At 34.8% G+C, this 19,283-nt stretch overlaps 1 protein-coding gene across 26 annotated transcripts in view; it reads right to left on the bottom strand.

Annotated features, from left to right (window-relative positions):
* Nucleotides 1–19,283, bottom strand: part of CLOCK (clock circadian regulator) — a 124,121-nt gene that overhangs the window by 88,332 nt on the left and 16,506 nt on the right. For 15 of the 26 annotated variants that reach the window (XM_019740117.3, XM_019740113.3, XM_019740103.3 and 12 more), the window contains one exon: nt 13,340–13,443. The exons of 5 other annotated variants lie outside the window; for them this stretch is intronic. The gene's annotated coding sequence lies outside the window, so the exon portion shown is untranslated. Of the gene's footprint in view, nt 1–13,339; nt 13,444–17,712; nt 17,745–18,211; nt 18,401–19,283 lie in introns of all 26 variants that reach the window. 6 more of the 26 variants (XM_074324542.2, XM_019740101.3, XM_074324539.2 and 3 more) reach the window with 2 other exon arrangements.

Genomic DNA, 19,283 nt, shown 5'->3' on the forward strand with positions numbered 1-19,283 from the left:
ATTTTAAGGGAATCAATTTCCAGATCCTTATTTCCACAGTTACCAACCAGTCACTAGAATATCAAAGTCAGAGCATCCTGCTGGTTTCTCTTTTTCTACACTCTGCTTTACAATCCTCCTTCTCCCAGTTCACAAGAGATCTCATTACAAAGCATTTCTCTGAGATGCAGAAACATCCAGAACACCCAAGAAAGCATTTGAAATACTAATATTGAGAGGAATATCCTCTAATGTAGGCACCATCTATCCAACCTGGTCTTGTCTTTCTCTGTCCCATAAACTTCTGTTAAGCACAATACCTGACATTAAAAAAAAGATATTTTGGCCTCAAAGGGCTCTTAAAACTTTCGAAGGTAAGAATACAAACTTCTGATTAAGAAGTTCACCTGAGAGAAAATGCAATGAAAAAAGTGGTAATAAATACTGATGACAGTTACAACCTAATTTACCCAGGTAAAAAGCTTATGGTCAAACAGTTTATATAATTTACCTACCACTATTTAGAATTCAAGCTCTGGGAAGCATCTTGAATTACAATTCAAGATCTGTAATTTTACCATTATCAGAGAAATAAGAAATTAGTACATTTTATCAATCACCTGTGTGTATATTAAAGACATTTTGTATGATTTTAAAGAGTTGAATAGAGCCCTTACCTCTCACAAATCCATGTCATATTTTCATGTAAAAGTAACATACACTTAAGTTAATTCAGTTTTTATATTTTTTTGAACACTTATTGAGATTTTTGTTTTTTAACTGGGGAATATTGGGGAACTGTGTGTTTTTCCAGGACCCATCAGCTCCAAGTCAAGTCATTGTTTTCACTCTAGTTGTGGAGGGCGTAGCTCACTGGCCCATGTGGGGATCAAACCGGCACCCTTGGTGTTATGAGCACTGTGCTCTAACCAACTGAGCCAACTGACTGCCCCCGAGAAAGATTTTTATTAACTTTTGCCAAAAGAATACTGGACACAGTAAATCCACATTTTTTTCACCTGGAAAAATTTTCACATCTGCTCAGTTTTTCATTCCTACATAGACTTATTAGTTATAGACTAATTTGGCAGAAACATACTGAAAATTCTACTGTAAATGATATACTTAACAAAATTATCACTAAATCTTTTGTAAACCTCACACTTACTACAACCCAATATTTTTTCTTATTATTAATTTCCACTGAGACCAGTTTTATTCTAATATAAGTAATATTCAACCACGGATACATAAATTCCATCCATGAAAGAAACAGTTCCCTCTGAAGAGATGCATTTATGTTTAGTAATTGCTTATAATAAAAAAATTAATAATATATTTATGCTGTACTCATAATTATAATCTAGAAGAAAATTTCTTCTTTAACACTTAGACCATTATTTATGGTTAATAAACATTTTAAATTTCAATTCATATTCATATTTTTGATGCCCAGAAGCATTTAATTGATGAAAGAAAAAACTGCCAATCCAGAATCTCATATCCAGACAAAATATTCTTTAGGAAACAGGAAAATTAAAACAGCCACAGATGAAGGAAAACTAAGAGAATCTGTCCCCAGTAGACCTATACTAAAAGAACGGCTATAGGAAGTCCTTCAAACAAAAAGGAAATGATAAAAGAAGGAATACTGGAACATAAGGAAGAATGGAAAGGATAAGAATATGGGTAAAGACAACAGACTTCCCTTCTCCTTTTAAGTGCTATATACTATTTTTTGATGGTTTAAGCAAAAATTACGACATTGTAATATGGTTCTCAATGAATGCAGAGGAAATATAAAAGACAATTATGTTAGAAGGGGGGGTAAAACGACTTAACCAATAGACTGTATTAAGTTATATATACAAAATATAATACCAAGAGAAACCACAAAAGAGCTATTCAAAAAGATATAATCAAAACAGGATGACATCCTAAAAAATGTTCAACTAACCTACAGGCTTCTTTCCCCTCTCCTACTACAACTGAAAAAGGAGTTAAAGCACAAGACACTCACTCTATCCTCAGGCAGGACAAGTGTTGCTCAAGTCTGAACACACTGATGAGTCACATACTCTAGGGGTAGAATTTTCAAAGCACTTAAAATATCAGCTTAGACATTACTCTCACACATTGCTGGTGGGAGTATAAACAAGCTCATGGAAAACAATATATCAATAACCTAACAAAATTACAAATGTTCTTTCCTTTTGATCCAGCAATATAGTGGGTTATAACCAGCATTTAAAAAATGAAACAAGATAGGAAAAAAAAGTCAGAATAGAAGACACCTACAAACGGTATTTCCTGAAACTGCTGTTTCAGATACGTGTTGGTAAGTGTGTACATGTGTACCGGGTCACAACATAAAGTATATTTCTTACTACAAGTGTAGTCAAAGAAGTTTGGAAGCCATTGTTTCAGCTTAAAAAAAACAGCCTGAGGCAAAGGGACAAGCTGACACTTTGGGAAGGGAGAGTTCAATTCCAAGACGTGAACAAGTGAAAATGAAGTTAGGCATATAAGGAGACAAAGCAAACACAAGGTAGTATATTATCAAGCTACACACAGTCGGGGGCGGCCAGATGGCTCAGATGGTTAGAGCCTGTGCTCTTACCAAGGTTGCCAGTTCGACTACACATGGGATGGTAGGCTGCACCCCCCACAACTAGGCTGAAAACGGCAACTGGACTTGGAACTGAGCTGCGCCCTCCACAACTAAGACTGAAGGAAAACAACTTGACTTGGAGCTGATGGGTCCTGGGAAAAACACACTACTCCTCAATAAAGTTCTGGAATGCGGAGAGAAGAAAAAGGGAATTTATCTGAAAGGAGGAAAGAAGAGAGACAAGCGATCCAGCAAAATTTGTTCCACAGGGTGTTAATTCCTAAAAAAGAATTCCAAACATTTTCTGTTTTCCTTAATGACACTATTTTCTTGGCTTACTTTTTAAAGTAAATTTTAAATTCTATGTTTATATAATGTTCATATTATATTTGTACGGGACAATGCTGGTCTATTGCCTGCAGTGCTGCTATTATTCTCTTTGCAGTCATCTGCCGATTTGTCAGAGATGTGAAACATCTTCCGCTGTCATTTTTCTTCTCTTTGCCATTATGAGCAGAAATGAACATTTCTGAATTCTCAACTGTGTTCAATGAAAACTAAAAGCAGCCTACAAAGACAGTATCTCTAGGCTTCTTTTATAACTTCTTGAAAGATAATGTAATAACTTGAGCAACACACAAAAAAAGTAAAAACTGAAAAAACGATGCAATTGTGATTATTTTTTTCCATATTCTATCATCCTTCTACATGATTCCATCATTCTTCTATTTTCATATTATCTTTTTAGGACAGATGGAAATAATTGATGAGTCATGATGAAATAGCACAGTGTTAAAAGGTAAACGAATATAATTAAGTCAAGACAGAATGAGTTCTATTCAACTCTTAAAAAGTAAATTTTGCTTTCTCCTTTGGAAGACCTCAAAGAAAGGACATCACGAAAAACTAGTCCTTACAAACAGAAACACTCAAAAAAATTTTAAAGTCTAACATTAAATCCAATGGACTGTATACTAAGGTTAATCAAAATTTGGTTATAGGGAACTAAAAAATCATTTTTCTTGCCTGTTCCATCAAACTGTATTTCAAGTTGGCCAGAGACCTAATGGGTGATGGCTAGTTCTTCAAAGAATTTCGGCTAATAAGAACAAAAGAAATTAACACAAATAGATGGGCAACAATCATCAACAGATTTTTAAACCATTAGCAGAAAAAGTGATAGTGAATGTCACACTGGATCATACTGTCATCAATCGAATGCACTAATCAATCTCAGCATCTCTAAAAGTGAGTACGTATTATGTATGTCCTGACGTAATGAAATATGTAGAAGATAGTACTATTTATAAAATGTTCTTGTTTAAAAAGAGTCAAACTGGAATCTATGAAACCTTTAGATCATATTCTTAACAGCAGCAATGTCACATCCAAGGGATGAAAAAATCTTAAATAGTAAATAAAAACTGTTTCTCACCCTCCAAACCATAATGCTATATGTGTCCCTGGGCCTCAGGGGGCAGACAGTAAAGGGGAAAAAAATGTCTAAAAAAGCCCGTTAAGGGAGCAATAATGGGAAGAGGGAAAAAAAAAAAAAAAAAGGTTGCAAAATACTTACTGCTTTAGATCAAACTTCCAGTTTACATTAACACAGGAAAGAAATTAAGTAAAATTACATCAGGAGGAAGCAATCAGAGAAATCCAGGATGTGAAATATTCTACTGAAAACTGACCCAGTTTCTTCAGCATGGAGGTGAAAAGAAAAATAGAAAACGCTGTGGGGGCTTGTCAACTGTTTTAAATTTCAAACAGACTCGGAGCCCTTAGTTTTAAAAATAAGGCATGTTTGCAGATGAATGAGATGTGGAATATGCTTCAAAATAGTATTAGGAGTGTGTGTAAGTGGGTAAAGGTATAGATGAAACAAGATAGATCCTGAGTTAATAAGTTTTTCAAGCTGGGTAATGGGTAGATGGGAGTTCATTATTCTATCCTGATTACTGTTGTATGTGTTTTAAATATTCCGTTAAAATACAAGCATGTTATTTTGAGGAAGACTTTGCTTTCTTAAGAAATTAGGGTGGACTGTAATACACAGTTTGCGCAAACATTGTCTATCAAGGCTATCTACAAACTGATGTCATTTCTATTCCTAATAAACTGTACTCTTAAAAAGAATAGTACTCAAGAACTAATCAACTGGGATGTATGTACCTCATTTGAATGCTGATTCCAACAAACAAACAATAAAAAGGCATTATATGATATTAAGAAATTACCGTTAATTTGGTAGAATGGGGTAATGATATTGAGGTTATGTAAGAAAATACCCCTTCTTTTTAAAGAAACATACAGAAGTATTTGGGAGTGAAATGCCTTTCATTCCTTTTTTTTGAAAAAAAGAAAAAAGAAAACCTGGAAAGGGAAAGAGAAGACGATGACAAACACCTGTTTGCCTCTCCTCCCTTTGGAAAGCCTACTAGTAAGCACAGAAGTACAAAAAGGAATAAATCTACAAAAAATGAATATGTGAAAGAAGTTATAAAGAGATGAAATGACAGTACATTCTGGACAACAGAAAGCAGATCCAAGTGTATTAAAAGGATAAACAGAACTAAGAAAAGCAAAGCCCAAAATTAACACATAAAAACCCCAGTGGAAGGACTACAGTTAGTTATCCTGAGGCTCTAGGCTCCGAACTAGCAGGTAAACAGGCTGAAAACAGGCAACTTAGAAAAAAGCTTCATCTTCACCTGTCCCTTTTCTGCACCATTTCCCTGGCTAAGCAATGTTCAGTGTCACCCCTAGGCCTCAAACTGCAATACTTTTTTCTAAAAAAGAAATCTAACAAACTGCTCAGAAAGAAACTAGCTCTTTTGGCATGGATGTTAGTATCCACACAGCCCATGTCAATATGACAATTAAAAAGCTCCTGAGACTAACAACAGGTTCCCCACTCTCATGCTCCAAACCTAAACTTGCCAGCAGACAAGATGCTCCATCTACGAGGTGTAATCAAACAATACAATGAATGTTTAAATTTAAAAAAAATTATTATAGTAAAAGACACACTGCCATTATTCCCCATCAGAATACTCCCCATCGCTTCGAACACACTTATCCCATTATTCTTGCCACTTTCTGAAGCAGTTCTGGAAGTCCTCTTTCGTGAGTGTCTTTAGTAGTGCTGTCGTGGCTGCCTCAATGTCCTGAATCATTTTGACTTTAGGGAAGAGACAGAAGTCTGTCGGTGCCAGATCTGGTGGATAAGGTGGATAAGGACATGCCATAATGTTTTTATTTGACAGAAATTGCCGTACCAGAAGCGATATGTGACACAAAGCGTTGTCATGATGGAGGATGATTTACAGCACACTTTAAAACGCATCTTTTCTCAACTGTAGCTCATACCCGACTGCACCAAAAATGTTGAAACTTATCACACACAGTTACTAAGGTTCGACATGCCGCTTCCCATATTAAAGATCCCCACCTTTCTGTTGGATGGCACTCAGCAGCAGTATTCATTGTATTTTGTGATCACAACAGAAAGGCTCAATGTCACACATCGTTTCTGGTACGGAAATTTCTGTCAAGTAAAAACATAACAGTGTCCTCATCTACCTTATTCACCAGATCTGACACCATGTGACTTCTGGCTCTTCCCCAAAGTCAAAATGATTCAGGACATCAAGGCAGCCACAATAGTGCAACCAAAGACACTCACGAAAGAGGACTTCCAGAACTGCTTTAGAAAGTGGCAAGAAAGATGGGATAAGTGTGTTCGAAGCAAGGAGAAGTATTTTGATGGGGATTAATTGCAATGTGTCTTTTACTGTAATAATTTTTTTTTTATTTAAACATTCACCATATGTTTTGATCACACCTTGTATGCACAAAGAATTACCAGGTTTTTCAATGAGGTGGCAATTAGAAAACAAATCCACCTGTACAAAAAGAATGGAAACACACAGCAGCTATTTGAAATAATCAACACGATCCTTTAGCAATAAACATGAACCAAAAATAAGAATCCCCAAACAGTCAAGGAAAAAATAGCAGCTAGAAAAGAAACAAAACAAGTAAGTAGACCAACTAACCCCAGAAGAATCATAAGATTACTCAGGGTACAGAAGAAAATTCAAAAACAAAACAAAATATCCTCAAGACACTCCTGAAGAAACTGCATTCAATGAAAAAAAAAAAAATGGAATGCTGTACATTTAACAAACAATACAGATTTCACCACACCAGGAATGGTTATAAATGCTTCATACATATGAACTCATTTACCCACAAAATAATCATCCTCATTATAGACATTCACAGAAAGACAAGAACATATACCGTTATTTTGCCATGTATAATGTAGTCCCACGTTTCTGGCCCAATTGTTCAGGGGGAAAAAAAAAATCTTTCTTTTTAATTTAAATTTTTATTTGTTTACATTAAGATACTTGTTTCTTGCATTATAAAGGAATTTCAGTATTTGGTTTTTAACATATTATGGCACAAAAAATTTTATGTAACAAATAATTACAAAACACATGAACAGATACAAAGTACAAGAAATTTTATGTACTGGTAACAAATTTACGATATGTATGCATCATAGAAGGCCAAGAACTCTTTGTCATTTCAAATTCGTCTTAATTTCAACAAATCCGATTATCGTATTCCAGGGTATTACTTCCATATGGATATCGTTACTGATTTCTGGAATTACAGTTTTAATTCATAAGCATAAATGAAATAATTAAAAACATTTATATAAATACAGAATTAGTACTACTCACGTATAATGTTCATCCTTATTTTTCTCTCACAAATTTGGGCAAAAATGTGCACACTATACACGGCAAAATATAGTAGCTGAAGGAATCAGAATACAGAAAAAGCAAACACAGAAAACACAAGAGAAGAGATAAAAGGACATAAGGCATCAATCCAGAAAGCCAACATTTGTGGTGAGCATTCCAAAATGGGGGAACATTAAAAAAGAAAAGAAAAAGAAAGAAATAATACCGAATAAATAATAAAAGAACATTTCCCATACGGGAAGGAAAACACATTTTCAACTGAAAAGGCCTACCAACTCCAGCGAGTCCAGACAGAATAACAAAAACAAGTTATAACTACACACATAAGTATAAAATTCCAGAACTCCAAGGATAAAGAGATTAAAGATCACAAAGAGAGAGGGAAAGGGTCACTTACAAAGTACCAAGACTCAAGAGTAGCATCACACTTCTTACCATTCTGATCAAACTGAACAGAGCAAAACCCTTAAGTTTTAAGGGAAATTTAATTTGAATCTAAATTTCTACACCCAGGCAAGCTATCAAGCCATTATGAGCCAGGCTAAAGCCATTTTCAGATAGGCAAAACGTTCACATTTGAAGTACCCTATATACTTAATTTAGAATACATTCCAGCAAAAAGAGGGAGAATGCAATAAAAGAGGAAAATGTGGGATCTACGAAACAATCAATGTAACACAGAATTACAGTGCAGGAGTATCTCAGAATGACAAATATACAGCAGGCTTCCAACTCATCAAAACTGAAAAAGGAAGGAGAAGAGCTCTGGGAGGGAAAACAAGGGAGTCCATCTAACAGATACTATGATTCAAGCAGGAAACATCTGAGGATATGGTGAAGGTACATTTTTCTCTATCAAAGTAAAAAGGCAATTACAGACTTGTGGGGAGTGTGAACAATATTAGGCAAACTAATCAGAATATAAAGTTAGAATATAAAGCAAAGCAGTGGCATAATTTTGAAAAACTTATGAACTGCAAAGATAACCAATCTTATATTGATATCAAATATTTTCTTTTTTGAGTTCTATTAGCATCATGACTTTGGACCCACAGAGTAGGAAATAACCCTAGCTCAATAATTAACTGCAGTTTATTGTGTTCAACTTTTAAAAATCAACCTACTGACAAGCCTGAATGTCTTAATTCTCATTACAAAACAAAACATAAATGTTATCAATCTGGTCAAATACAAAAGAAAAGGTAGGAATAGAAGTGAAGGAGTAGAAAAGATGGAGAAATGCATAAAGGTCCTATCCTTATCTTACACAGCAGGGTTTAAAATATAATCTCAAAGACATTTAAATATTTTATTTACAGTTGCCAAGGTACTAATAAAAGAACTAAATATAAGTTTTGAACTTTGGAATGAAGAGAGAAGACAGGAGATTAAGGACAGCATAAGTAAGCTAAATCCTCATATCTTTCTTAGCAAAGAGGAAAGAAAATAATTTAAAGTTAATTAATTGAAAAATGTAAGCAGATTCCAACAAAGAAAAGTCTGGAACCAGATGGCTTCACAGGAAAATTTTCCAAAGCATTTAATGAAGAATTATCACCAATCCTCCTCAAACTCTTCCAAGGAATTAAATGGGAGGGAACATTCCAAACCCATTCTATGAGGTGAACGTTACCCTGATACTAAAATCAGAAAAAGATGCAATGAGAAAACTATAGAGCAATATCCCTGATGAATACTGATGCAAAAATCCTCAACAAAATACTAACAAACCAAATTCAATAGCACATTAAAAAGATTATGTACCATGATCAAGTAGTATTTATACCTGGAATGCAAGGATGGTTCAACATATGAAAATTAATCAATGTAATATACCACTTTACCAGACTAAAGAGGAAATACAGATGCAAAAAAAGCACTGATAAAATTAAACAACCTTTCACATTAAAAACACTCAACAAACTAGAAACAGAAGAAAACTACCTCAACATAATAAAAGCCATATGAAATATCCACAGCTAACATCATACTCAACAATGAAAAACTGAAAGCTTTTCCTCTAAGACTATGAATAATACAGCAAGAAGCAAGAATGCCCACTATCATCATTTCTATTCAACATACTGCTGGAAGTCCTAGCTAGAGCAATTAGGCAAGAAAAAGAAATAAAACGAATCCAAATAGGGAAGGAAGAAGTAAAAAATTACATCTGTTTGCAGATGACATATTCATATATAGAAAACCATAAAGATACCACATCCACAAAAAAACTGTTAAAATAAGTGATTTCAGCAAAGTTGCACAATACAAAATAATACACAAAAATCAGTTTTGTTTCTATACACTAACAATGAACAACCCAAAAACAAAATTAAGAAAACAACTGCATTTACAATAGCATCAAAAAGAATACTCAGAAATAAACTTAACCAAAGAGGTGGAAAACATGTACAATGTAAACTACAAACCACAGCTAAAAGAAATAAAAGATACAAATAAATGGAAAGATAACTCCATTTGTGAATTGGAAGCCTTAGTATTGTTAAAATGTCCATATTATCCAAAGTAATCTATAGATTCAATGCAATCCCTATAAAAATCCCACTAGCATTTTTTGCAGAAATGGAAAAAAACTAAAATTTATATGGAATGTCAAGGGACTCTGAGCAGCCAAAAAACATTTTTTTTTTTTCAATATCTTTAAAAAGAACAGAACTGGAGGAGTCACACTTCCTGATTTCAAAATATACTACAAAGCAACAGAAATCAAAACTGCGGTCTTGGCATAAGGACAGGTATAGAATACCAATGAAACAGAATGAAGAGCCTAGAAATAACCCCTCATGAACATGGCTAAATGATTTTCAACAAGGATGACAAAACTATACAATGGAAAAAGCACAGCCTCTTCAACAAATTGTACTGGGAAAACTGGATATTCACATGTGAAAGAATGAAGCTGGACCCTTACCTTCCACGATATGCAAAAATTAATTCAACGTGAATTAAAGACCAAAACATAAGATCTAAAACTATAAAACTCCTAGAATAAAACAGAACGGTTTCAGGACATTCGATGTGGCAATAATTTCTTGGATATGACATTAAAAGTGTAGGCAACAAAAGCAAAAATGGACAAGTGAAACTACAAACTAAAAAGCTTCTGCACATCAAAGTAAATAATCAACAGAGTAAAAAGGCAAACAGCAAAATGGGATAAGATATTTGCAAAGTATCTCATAAAGGGTTAATATTCAGAATATAAAAGGAACTTCAACAACTCAACAACTAAAAACAAATAACCCAATTCAAAAATGGGCAAAGGACTTACACATTTCTCCAAAGAAGATAAACAAATGGCCAACAGGCACTCAATATTCCTAATCATAAGAGAAATTCAAATCAACACTACAATGAGATATTACCTCAAACCCATTAGGACGGACACTGTTAGAAGAGAAAATAACAGGAGTTAGTGACACTATGGAGAAATTGGAATCCTTGTTCACTGTTGGTGGGAATGTAAAATGGTGCAGCCATTATAGAAAACTGTATGGAGCTTTCTCAAAATATTAAAAACAGGAATGGTTTTTATGTTTTATGGTTCAGCAATCACACTTCCAGGTATATATTCAAAAGGATTCAAAGCAGGATCTTGAAGAGATATCTGCACCCTCATGTTTGTTGCAGCATTACTCAGAAGAGCAAAGAGGTGAAAGCAACCCAAATATCCACTGACAGGAAATGGATTTAAAAAAAATGTGGTATATATAAACAATCGAATATTATATGGCCTTAAAAAAAGGAAACCATGTCACATGCTATAAAATGGATGAAAACTCAAGGACATTACAATAAGCAAAATAAGCTTAAGGGTAGATACTGTATGATTCCATTTACATGAGGTACCTAGAGTACTCAAAACTCATCGAAACAGGAAGTAGAAAGGGCTAGAGACAGAAGGGAGGGAGAATTAGCGTTTCATGGGTAGAGTTTCAGTTTTGGAAGATGAAAAAGTTCTAGAGACCTGTTGCATAACAATGTGAACATACTTAACACTACTGAACAGTACACTTAAAATGATTAAGATGGCATTTAATGTTATGTTTTCTAACAATTTTTAAAAATGAAAAGCAAACATGTTATTTATGATAACTGGGAATAACAGTTACTATAATGGGAATAAATAACAAAAAACCTGCAAACACGGTTAAAGTGATTTATTTCTTATGGCTAGTAGCTACTAGTGCTCAGCAGTTATGGAGCACTTCCATCATCACAGAGAGTTCTACTAAGACAGTAATGATACAGAGAAATCCTAATGCAATAAACCTAGAAAATTAATAAAAGTTAAAAACCAAAAACCCTGCCCACCTTGCAAATTATCGTTTGTTCTCTACCGCTGTTTTTCTATTTTTCATATTCCTTGCTATTCCTTTGTTGCTATACTGTGTTATTGAATGTAAAGCCTATTTTGTCTGAAGTTTCCTTCTACTTCCCAATATACGTTTTATTCTGAATCATTTGTCTTCTGCATGTTACATTTCGGTTCATTTGTTTTGGCAGACAGAAGTTTTACTTAGAGTCTGTGCCAATTTTTTGTGCTTATTTTAATTTCACATCTTTTTTTAATGGGAACTTACATTAGTTTCCTAGTGCTTCCAAAACAAAGGAACACAAACTGAGTGCCTTGAAACAAATACTCATTCTCTAAAAGCTGAGGTACAAGTCCTTGTATACCCAATTTGTTGAGATGTTATCATGAAAGGATGTTTGTGAAATGTTTTTTTCTGAATCTAATCAACAATAATCACCTGATTTTCATCTTTCATTCTATTAATGTGGTGTTGATATCACATTTATTGATTTGTATATGTTGAACCATTCATGCAGCCCAGGGATACATCCTACTTAACCATGGTGTGTGACCCTGTTAGTGAGCTGAATTGTTTGCTAGTATTTTGTTAATTCTTGCCATCTATATTCATCAGGAATATTGGCCTGTAGTTTTCTTGTAGTATATTAATATGGCTTTGATATTAGCATAATGCCAGTCTCATAAAATGAGTTTGGGAGTGTTTCTTCCCCTCCAATTTTTTGGGAGGGCTGAAGGAGGACTGGTGTTAATTATTCTTTAAATGTTTGGTAGAACACACCAGTGAAACCATCTGGTCTTGGGCTTTTCTTTGTTGGGAGATTTCTGATTAGTTTCAGTCTCCCTACCTATTATTGGTCTGTTTAAATTTTCTATTTCTTCATGATTTAGTCTTGGTAAGTTGTACATTTCTAGAAATTTATCCATTTCTTCTAGGTTAAGCAATTTATTGCATAAAATTGTTCACAGTAGTTTATTATAATCCTTTGTATTTCTGTTGTCAATTGTAATGTCTCCTCTTTCTTTTCTGATTTTATGTATTTGAGACTGTTTTTCCTTAGTCTAGCTTTTAAAGGTCTGTCAATTTTATCTTCCCAAAAATCCAGGTGGTAGTTCCACTGATCTTTTATATTGTTTCCTGCTCTCCATTTCATTTATTTCTGCTCTTTGTTCCCTCCTTCCTTCTGCTAACTTTGGGCTTAGTATGTCCTTTTTCTAGTTCCTTGAGGTGTAGTTAGGTTGTTTATCTTAACCTTTATTTTTTGTTGTTTCAATTCAGGTCTTTATTTTTGTTTGGTTGTAGTTTTGTTTTTTATTGAGATATTAACTTACAACATACGTACATTTAACGTGTACAATATGATTAGATACTTGTACATATTGCAAAATAATTACTACAGCAAGGATAGTTAATAGCTCTGTCCTCTTACATAATTTTTTGTGTATGTGGTGATAAGATCTACTCTGCTAACTTTCAAGTATATAATACAGTATTGCTAATTATAATTGCCATGCTGTGCATTTGACTCCCAGATCTTGTAGCTGGGAGTTTGTATCCTTTGACCAACATCTCCCCATTTTCCCCAGCCCCCAGCCCCTAGCAACCATCATTCTACTCTATTTCTATGGACTCACCTTCTTTGAAAGTCATCTTTTGTGTTAGGTTTAGGGCTTCCAAATGGTCTGCAGAAACCTGCCTGGATAAAGAAGCTTGAAAGTGATGATGACTTTCCCTTTGTCTTTAAAAAAAAAAAAAAGAAAAGTTTCACAATTACAATTGACATTCAATACTATATTAGTTTCAGGGGTACAGAATAATTAGACATATATATAACTTACGAATTGATCCCAGTAAGTCTAGTACCCACCTGACACCATACAGTTATTACAACATTACTGACTATATTTCCTATGTTGTACCTTACAATCCAGTGACTATTCTGTAACTTCCAATTTGTACTTAATCCCTTGGATCTTTCTTTTTTCTTAATCTAGGCATTTATCACTATCAACTTCCCTCCTAAAACAGCTTTTGCTGCATCCCATGTGTTTTGGTATATTGTGTTTCCATTTTTGATGGTTTCAAGGTATTTTCTAATTTCCCTTTTGATTTTTTCTTTAACCAACTGATAGTTCAGGAGTGTATTCTTTGAAACTTCCACACATTTGTCAACTTTCCAGTTTTCCTGTTACTGATTTTTGGTATCACAGCTGTTACTAATTTGTAGTATCATATTATTGAGACTGGAAAAGATACTTGGTATGATTTCAATCTTCTTACATTTGCTAAGACTTGTTTTGTAACCTAATGTCATCTATCCTGAAGAGTGTTCTGCGTGTGCTTAGAAAGAATGTGTATTCTACTGCTGTGGGGCAGAATGTTTTGTATGTCTGCTAGGTCAATTTAGTCTAAAGTATATTTCATGTCCAGTGTGTCCTAACTAATTTTCCATCTACATGACCTATCCATTGTTGAAAGTGGAGTACTGAATTCCCCTACTATTACCGTATAGTTGTCTATTACTACCTTAAGGTCTGTTAGTTTTTGCTTAATATATTCAGGTGTTTCAACGTTGGGTGTGTCTATATTCACAGTTGTTATATCCTCTTGATGAATTGGCCCCTTTTTTATTATACAATGACCTTCTTTGTTTCTTGTAACAGTTTTTGACTTAAAGTCCATTTTACATCTACCCCTACTCTCTTTGGTTTGCATGTGCATGGAATAGCTTTTATAATTCCATCACTTTGAGCCTACATCTGTCCTTAAAGATGAAGTAAGTCTCTTGTAGACAACATACAGTTGGGTCTTTTTTTTTAGTCCAGACAACCACTCTATGCCTTTTGATTGGAAAATTTAATCCACTAACATTTAAATAATTATTGACAGGTAAGAACTTACAAATGCCATTTTATTAACAGTTTTGTGACTATTTTGTACTCCCCTGCTCCTTTCTTCCTCTTTTGCTGCCTTTCTAAATTGATTATTTTTGTAGTGGTATGCTTTGATTCCTATCTTCTTTATCTTGTATGTATCTACTGCAGATTTTGATTGTGGCTACCATGAGGCTTATGTAAAACATCTTATAGATACAACAGTCTATCTTAAGCTAACAACTTAGATCATATACAGAAACTCTACTCTTTTACTCTCCTTCCCAGGTTTTTTTTGTTTTGTTTTATACCATAATTTAACTCTTTAGATATGGTATATTCATTAACAAATTATTGTAGGTATAGTTATTTTTAATACTTGCCCTTCAAATCTTTACACTACCGTTAAGTGATTAATATACCACCATATAACAGTATTAGAATACTCTAAATTTGACTATATATTTACCTTTAAGAATATGTTCATATTTTCATGTTTTTGTGTTACTAATCAGCATGCTTTCATTTTGGTTTGAGGAACTCTTTTCAGCACTTTTTATAAAGCAGGCCTAGTTGTAATGACTCTCTTAGCTTTTGTTTGGGAAAGTCTCCTTCATTCCTGGAAAACAACTTTGCTGGGTAAAGTATCCTTGGTTCGCCGTTGTTGTTTTTTCTTTCAGCACATTGAATAGATATCATTCCACATTCTCCTAGCCTGCAAAGTTTCTGCTGAGAAATCTGCTGATAACTGTCTGAGGGTTCCCTTATATGAGGATTTTTTTTTTCTCCTGCTGCTTTTTAAACGTTGTTTGATTTTTTTATTTTTATTTTTTATTGGGGAATATTGGGGAACAGTGTCTTTTTCCAGCACCCATCAGCTCTATGTCAAGTCACTGTTTTCAATCTAGTTGTGGAGGGCCCACTGGCCCATGTGTGAATCGAACCAGCAAACTAGGTGATATGAGCACTGCGCTCTAACCAAATGAGCCAACCGGCCACCCGTTGTGTTTGATTTTAAACAGTTTTATTACAATAGTCTCGAAGAAGATAATTTTCAATTGAAATTTTGGAGTGACTTATTAACTTCATGAACTTGGATGTTCAAATCTCTCTCCAGATTTGGGAAGTTCTCAACCATTATATCTTTAAATTAGCATTCTGCTCCTTTCTTCTTCACTTCTCCTCTGGGACTCCAATAATGCGTAGGCTGTTTCTCTCAATGGTATCCCATAATTCACACAGAATTTTTCACACTTTTCTCATTCTCTTTTTTCAGTTTCTTTAGATGATTTCCAGTTACCTGTTTTCTCATTCACTAATTCTTTCTTCTGGTTGGTCGAGTCTACAGCTGAAGTTCTATTAAAATCTTCAATTCAGTCACTGTATTCTTCAACTCCAGGATTTCTGTTTTTTTCTTAATGGTTTCTATTTCTTTGTTGGAACTTCTCATTTTGTTCTTTGTAGTTCACTGAATTTCTTTAAGATTATTATGACTTCTTTGGCAGAGTTCATAGACCTCTGTTTCTTTCGAATAACTCATTCAAGTTTTGTTAGTTTCCTTTGCTGCTGTCATAGTTCCCTGATTATTCATGGTCCTGTGGCTTTGTGTTAGTGTCTACACATTTGAGGAAGGAAGCACCTCTTCTAATCTTTACATGTTCCAGCAGGCAAAGTTCTTCACCAGTCAGCCTGTCCAGGGATTCTGAGTAGGCCATCAGGTAGTGTCTGCAGGTGTTTGTTGCTAGAACCACTGGGCAGACAGGTCTGGTGCCTGGGTCAGCAGGTGGGCAGGCCTGGTGCTTGCATAATCAGGGGTCATCCCAGGAGCTGGCCTGATGCTAGGGTAAGCCTGGCATCATTGGCCATGGGAGTTGGCCTATAATCTGGGGCTTTCAGGGCTGGTTTGGCACTAACGTAGGCTGGGAGCCTGGATCCATAGGGGCTGGTCTGGTGCTGGGGTGGGCCAAGAGCCTGGGTCCACAGGAGCTGGTCTGGAGTTTAGGTCCACAGGGGCCAACCTGAACATGGCATGGGTCGAGGACCTGGGTCACAGTAGTCAGCCTGGTTCTGGGCCCAGCAGGGAGTTCGGATTCACAGGCACTGATTGGGAGCTGGGGGCTATAGGAGCTGTCCAGGGTCATGGGAGCCAGTGGTGCTGGGATGTACTAGGAGCCTAGGTTCACAAAAACGTGCCAGTAGCCTGGATCCATGGGAGCCAGCAGGCACTGAGGTGAGCAAGGAAACTAGGTTTGCAGAACCTTCTGGGAGCCTGGTGCTAAAGGAGTTGGCTAGCACCAGAATGGGCCGGGATTCACAGAAGCCCATCAAGAGCATGGGGCCACTGAGGCTGGCACTGGGGTGACATGGGGTCTAGTTTTGCAGGAGCAAACGTGATGTTTTGACAGAAGATGAGCATTAGAAATTCTTATGTTGACATTTTGCTCTAATGATGAAATCTATTTTTATTAATATGTATCAACTGCTCATCTTTAATAATTAAGAATTTTAAAGACTTAAGTTTTTAACATATGGTTTAAATCTTATTGCTTAAATAAAATGTGTATGACCAACTAAAGTTGTCAGAGCATTAATTTTTGTAAGTGGTTAATTGGTAATATAAGTGCGAATTCTCAATTGGTACAAATTAGAGTATATTACACTTCCATTTATGGTTTAGTATTCCAGTGGTGTGAAAGTTAATCTCAAATTCCTTAAGGAGTTTAGTGTCTAACTGGATTATATAAAACTAAAGCATAGTTGTGGTTCTTTTAGTTGTGTATACATAGGAAGATAAACTCCCAGACTATTATTATATATAACGTGTTAAAATATTTGTTAAATATATGAGTACATACGAGGTCCGACAATAAAGTTTGCGGACTTGTTCCAACGATGTTGCTAATCTTTTTTGATATCAGGATTATTCATTATGAATTTGTACCAACTGGACAGTTAACCAAGTTTACTACTTGGAAGTGCTGAAAAGGCAGCATGAAAAAGTTAGACGACCTGAACTTTTGCCAACAATTCATGGCTCTTGCATCATAACAATGCACCAGCTCACATGGCGCTGTCTGTGAGGGAGTTTTTAGCCAGTAAACAAATAACTGTATTGGAACACCCTCCCTACTCACCTGATCTGGCCCCCAACGACTTCTTTCTTTACCTGAAGATAAAGGAAATATTGAAAGACATTTTGATGAATTTCTGGACATCAAGGGTAATACGACGACAGCCCTGATGGCCATTCCAGAAAAAGAGTTCCAAAATTGCTCTGAGGGGTGGACTAGGCACTGGCGTCAGTGCATAGCTTCCCAAGGGGAGTACTTCAAAGGTGACCATAGTGATATTCAGCAATGAGGTGTGTAGCACTTTTTCCAGGATGAGTTCATGAACTTAATTATCTGACCTTATACATGCATAAATATAAATATTGATATATATCAATAGTTTCTGCATTTAGTTATGTTCAAAAACTAATTATTGAGTAGAGTATACTGAGGCACTATTTTGGGTACAAGACTCATATCACTGAACAAATAAATCAAAGTCCCTACCATTAGAAACTCATAACTTAAGCTAGGAACATATATTTTCATTTTTATTCTTATAATAGCTACAAAAAGTACTCACTAGTAACATCTTTAGGAAATCCAAAATCTCAGGGCTTTTCAACAAAAAGTAGCAAAGGAGTCCTAAGAACAAAGAGATGCCCTCTTCTAATCATGTACAGGCATATGGCTTGATGACATAGAATAAATACTTGTTTCAGGTTGGGTATTGTTCCAATGGTACTTCATCACTCTTGCTGCATAATGTAAACTATAATTATTAAAGTAATTATTTTAGTGCTGGTAATAATGTAGCACAACCTAAGTTAAGCGGCAAATAAAATTAAACAGCATTTCATTACAAATGAAATTTTTAAAAATATGCATGTTTTAGGACAGTTAAATAAGGAAATATCAAGGACTGATGGAAAAGCAAGGTTTTAGAATATATCTAAACAAGTATCCAGTCTCCTACGACTCTGGCGGGCACTTTGCAACTGATTTAAGAATAAACATAAAGATCTTTAGTTATTAAAATGATTTAAATTACATTCCAAGGCAGAAAAATGTACTGATTATTTCTAAAATATTTAAATTTTAAATGTTGAAAGACATATTTGGAAACCAAGATCACTATAAAAACAAATTAGTAAAACTTAATTGGGGATTTAGTTTTGGTCTTTTTGAGGAGTGCTGTGTAATGCTATTCCTCTAACCTAAGTGTTTAGATTTAATCTTTTACATTTAATTTTCTTATTCATGTATAAAGCTTACCTGAATCATCAGACTACAATACATTGACAGTTTCAGAGTGCCAAGCTGTAAAAACTGGCTTGGCCAGTCTATTTGGGAAATTGGAAAAGAAGTATTGCATTCATTCAACAAATGATACAGTACACTAGTCTACATATATGCTTTCAAGTAATATTCTCGGATTATAGGGCTAAACCTCTTTCTCTTTTGCCCTAACCCTTATCTATACTTCCTCTCTCATAGTGATTCTGCAATAGGAGGTAATAATATTTCTGAAAATAGATAATTACAGCAAGAGGTTGTGAATAATGCAATATAAAGTGACATCTTAATTAACTAGTACCTTTATTATATAAACAGTAAATTTTCACATATTTATTTATCATGTCCTTGTACTCTCT

Source organism: Rhinolophus sinicus, chromosome 1 (assembly GCF_057876585.1).
Source record: "Rhinolophus sinicus isolate RSI-liver-muscle chromosome 1, RSI-T2T, whole genome shotgun sequence".
Classification (NCBI taxonomy): Eukaryota; Metazoa; Chordata; class Mammalia; order Chiroptera; family Rhinolophidae; genus Rhinolophus; species Rhinolophus sinicus.